This window comes from Echinops telfairi, unplaced genomic scaffold, assembly GCF_000313985.2.
Source record: "Echinops telfairi isolate 266 unplaced genomic scaffold, ASM31398v2 ScPeMD7_25;HRSCAF=90, whole genome shotgun sequence".
NCBI classification, from domain to species: Eukaryota; Metazoa; Chordata; class Mammalia; order Afrosoricida; family Tenrecidae; genus Echinops; species Echinops telfairi.
Genome location: NW_022103922.1, coordinates 23722386 through 23727624, shown reverse-complemented (window position 1 = coordinate 23727624; position 5239 = coordinate 23722386). Strand labels below are relative to the sequence as shown.

Below are 5239 nucleotides of genomic sequence, written 5' to 3'. Positions count from 1 at the left end.
ACAGATAGCAACTGGAAACACAGGGAATCCAAGATGGATGATCCCTAAAGGACCAGTGGTGAGAGTGGCAATGTTGGGAGGGTGGAGAGAGGGTGGGGTAGAAAGGGAGAACTGATTACAAGGATCTACATATAACCCCCTCCCTGTGGGATGGACAACAGAAAAGTGGGTGAAGGGAGGCATCGGACAGTATAAGATATGGCAAAATAATAATAATTTCTAAATTATCAAGGATTCTGAGGGAGGGGGTAGTGGTGAGGGAGGGGGGAAATGAGGAGCTCATGCCAGGGGCTTAAGTGGAGAGCAAATGTTTTGAGAATGATGAAGGCAACAAATGTATAAACGTGCTTTACACAATTGATGTATGTATGGATTGTGATAAGAGCTGTATGAGCCCCCAATAAAGTGATTTTTTTTAAAAAGATTGTTAATTTGGGGTGTCACTATATTGGCTCCCACCCACAGAGACACTACACACAGCAGAGCAAGACATGGCCCAGTGCTATACCATCCTGAAAACCATTGTGTGCTAGGGCCATTGTTCCAGCCATCACGCCAATTCTTCTCCTTGAAGATAATCTTTTTTTTTCTATATATGGAATGCTTCCCGAATTTACGTGTCATCCTTGCGCAGGGGCCATGCTAATCTTCTCTGCATCGTTCCAATTTTTAGTGCTGACGAAGCAAGCACTCCTTGAAGATATTCTTAATGTTTGCTTACCCTCTACTTTGCAGGCACGGTGTCCTTCTCCAGAGGCTTGTCCCTCCACAGAACATGTCCAATTATGTGAGACAACAAAACCATGACTTGCTATCCTTGCTGCAGAGAAGCATGATGGCTGTACTTCTTCCAAACATGTTTGTTCATTATTTCTGGCAATCCATGATATTAAATATTCTTTGCCAACACCATAATTCATTCTCCCACTTTTGAATGCCCAGGAAGACTAGAAACATCAGGGCTTGGGTCAAATCCACCTTAGATGTAACTTTGCTCTAAAAGAGAAAATTTGCAGCAGATAAAATATTGCTTGAATTTTTTTACTGCTGCTTCCAGAGACATTTATTGTGGACTCAAGTAAAATTAAATACTTGGGTCGTCAAGCTCTTACCCATTTCTCATGTTAGTTATGATCCTGTTTTGAGAATTTTTGTTTTCTTTATATTGTGATGTCATTTATATGGAAGGCTACAGCTTTGAATTTCATCAGGAAGTGCTTCCGGTCCTTTCTGCTTCAGGAATTCCTATCCATGGGATAATCCACACAAACTCTCCTTGAAGAAATCATTGTGGCTTCTCTCCATGTGTCTTCCTAGTTCCTGTTCTTACTTCAGCTTCTAGAAATCTCTTGTAAGTCTTTCTGCATTCTTTCCACAGGGGTTCTTTTCCAAGCCCTCATCAATGTATTTATTAAAGTCACCACTGAAAATTCTCCTTTTTACTCCCTCATAATTGGCAGATGCTTCAAGCTCCTGATCCACATGTTTGCGTTGGGTGAACCAGCTACTGCAAGGTCCTAGGCTATGCGGTCTTTTTCCTTGTTGTTCAGCTCAGTTCTACAATAGCCAACAGCTGGGTGGCAGCAGGGCTTGCTGGTCTGAGAACAGGTCTGGAAGTCGGTAACTTTGAGCTCAAATCAAGACTCAGCCACAGTGTGTTCTAAAGATGTGAGCTGTTCTATAAAAGCACTCATCGTGGCATTGAAACAAGTCTGGAAGTCACGGTGCTAATGTGCTAACACAAAGAAACCGCTCTTGCAGCTGTGCTTACGGCATTTGTCAATAGTCTTCTAGTGGAGTGTTGGGCTGCCACAAAGCGGTAATGAAAGGCTAAGAGCAAGAGGCCCAGCTTGCCCTTCAATCAGAATGACTTTGACTGCCCCGAGTCCAGTAGGCAGCAAAAAGAAGATTTCAAGGGCAATTTCCTCACCTTTCAAACCTGTGATTTCGTATTAGAGGCTCAGTCTGTCAGCCTCCTTGTGCGAACAATTCTCCCTGGGAAGGTTAATGTCACTCCTAAGCTTAATAATGGCCCCAGAGTTCGGAGTGTACTGTAAACATCCTGAATGTGATGAATAAGTAAAAATAAACAAGGATGCTAAAGGCAAATTCTGTCTGAAAACCTTTACAGCTAATATTGGCTTCAAGAGAAGGGAGAGTCTTAAGCTCAGACTGTATTCAGAGGGTCAGGTTTGTGTGTGAAAAGGAAAGCGTATAATCACAAACCAGATGTTCCATCACTCATGGTCTGAAAGAAACTTTCCAGCCCAATGCTTTCTAACATATAATGCAACACAATAATTACCGACTTGTGTGTGTAATGAAATTTATTAAATTAACCCGAAGTCCCAGCATTCTTTTCTGTAAAATGAGAATAATGTCATCCTCGTTGTTGATGCCCAAATATCACGGTTGCTTTAAATTATTTATATTAAAATGGTGAAGTGCATTATAATCACTATAGATCCATCTTTCAGGTGTTGAAAGTAATGACATTACTCTGAGGACTAAGGTGCACCTGACTCAAGCCATGCTATGTCCAATTGCCGCACAGGCATGCGAGAGTCTGACATTGACTAAGGAAGACCAAAGAAGCATCCGTGCATTTGCGCTATGGGACTGGCAAGGAATCTTGAACGGACCCTGGACTATGAAAAGAATAAACAAACCTGTCTAGGAGGAAGTACCGGTAGAATGCTCCTGAGGGAGGATGGGGAGACTTATAGTATCAGGAGAGACAAGTCTCTAGAAAAGGGCATCCTGCTCGAGAGAGGGGCAGGGAAAAGGCGAAAGACCTTCAACAAAATGGATTGGCACCGCCCTGCTACAATGGGGTCAAACTAACAATTGGGAAGATGGTGCAGGACTGACCAATGTTTCAAATGATTATACATAGGGTAACTGAGTCAGAGCTGCCTATAAGGCAGCATGTCCAAATACAATTATTGACTATTCCAAGATAACATGATTTGCATTTCTCACATACAGTGGACTGCAATCTGACTATGTTAAAGTCACCTTGGTAGCTTTTTAAAAACTGTCCTATTGCCAGCACGGTCCTAGACCAATTAAACTAGAATGATCTAGTGATAAGTCACAGATAATACTATTTCAAGTCATCTGATCTACCTTCCACAAAACCCCCAAACCAAACCCTTTACCATCAATTTGATTCCTATTCATATCAATGCTGCTGGACAGAATAGAGCCATCCATCAGAATATCCAAGACTGCAGATATTGACAGACGCACTACACGAGCTGAAGTCTCCCCATCCTCCCTCCTACAGGGCATCCTGACTGTACTTCTTCAAAGAGAGATGTTGGTTCTTTTGGCAGCTCAGGGTACTTTCAATATTCTTTGCCGGCACCATAATTGAAAAACATTCATTCATCTGCAGCCTTCTTTAGTCAATGTCCAACTTTCACACGCATACGAAGCCACTGAAAATTCCATGTTTGGGTGAAATGCTCATTAGTCGCCAAAGTAACATCCTTGCTTTTCAACACTTGTGCAGCTGATTTACCCAATGCAATGTATCTTTTGGTCTCTTGTTGGCTGCTCCAATGAGCATCGATTGTGGATCCACGCAAGACAAAATTCTTGACAGCTACAATCTTTTTTCCATTTATCATGACGTGAGGATTTGTGCTTATTGGGTAATCTGACTCTAGTTAAACTCTAAAGTCTCTACTGCTTCTGCCAATACTTGCCCGTGCAGAAAGGAGGCTTTGGGTCATCTGTGATTGAGCTGTAATCCATACTGAAGAATGCAATCCTTGACCTTCATCAGCAAGGGCTTCCAGTCCTCATTTTCGGAAAGACTGTCATTTGCATAACAAAGGTCGGTAATAAGTTTTTCCCCCAGTCCTGATGCCACATTCTTCTTTGTATAATCCAAGTTCTCTGATTATTTTTGCAGCATGCAGATTGAACAATTATGGTGAGAAGGTACACCCCAACACACATCTTTCTTGATTTTCAACCATGCAGTATTCCCTTGTTCTGTTCACATGAGTGTCTCTTGATCCACCTACAAGTTCTGCATGAGCACAGAAAGTATTTTGGAATTCCCATTCTTCTCAAGGCCATCCATAGTTTATTATGATCCGCACAGTCCAATGCATTGGCACAGTCATTAAACCACAAGGAAACATCTCTCCTGTATTCTCTGCTTCCATTGAAGACCCATCTAACATCAGTAATGCTATCCCTTGTTTCACATCCTCTTCTGAGTCAGACCTGAGCGTCTCACAGTTTCCTGTCAACTGCAATCATTGTTGAATGATCTTCAGCAAAATTTTACTTGCGAGTGAAATCAATTATACTGTTCTATATTTTGAGCATTGTGTTGGGTCACCTTTCTTTGAAATGAGTATAAATGTGGACATCTTCTAGTCAGTCAAGTAACTGTGTTCCAAATTTCCTGGCATAGTAAAGTGAGTGCTTCCAGCGCTTCATCATCTTGTTGAAACATTTCCATTGGGTTTGATGCCTGGAGCCTTGTGTTTTGGTTAAAGCTTTCAGTGCAGCTTGAACTTCTTCCTTCAGCAGCATCAGTTCTTGTCCAGATGCTACCTGAACTCGTGGGATGTTTGGACTAGTTCTTTTTGGCACAGAGACTCTGTATTCTTTCTATCTTTTTTCCCCAAGCTTCCTGCATTATTCAATATTTTGCCTATAGAATCTTTCAATATTTCAACCCTAGGCTTGAATACTGTTCTTGAGTTATTTCAATTTAAGACATGCAGACTGTGTTATTCCTTTTGGGTTTTCTAACTCTAGGCCTTTGTATATTGCATTATAATAATTGGCTTTGTCTTTGAGACCTGCCCTTTGAAATTTTCTGTTCAGCTCTTTGACTTTATCATTTCTTCAATTTGCCTTAGCTGCTCTATGAGTAAAAGCAAATTTCAGAGTCTTCTCACATCGACTTTGATCTTTTCTTTCTTGTCATTGCAATAACCTCTTGCTATCTTGATAAATGATATTCTTGATGTCATCCTACAGCTCATCAGGTCTCATGTCATTCATGTTCATTGTACAAAATCTGTTCTTGAAACAGTTTTGAAATTCAGGTGGGAAAAACTCAAGGTTGAATTTTGGCTCTCTTGAGCTTGTTTTAATTTTCTTCAATTTCAACCTGAGCTTTCATATGAGCAATTGATAGTCTGTTCCACAGTCAATTCCTGGCCTGGTGGTAGCTGTTGATATTGAACTTCTCCATTGTGCCTTCCCA

The 5239-nt window shown here is 41.2% G+C and overlaps 1 pseudogene; it reads right to left on the bottom strand.

Moving 5' to 3' along the window:
- Nucleotides 1–589: 589 nt before the first annotated feature.
- LOC115869417 lies at nt 590–689 on the bottom strand (annotated as a pseudogene).
- Nucleotides 690–5239: the final 4550 nt, after the last annotated feature.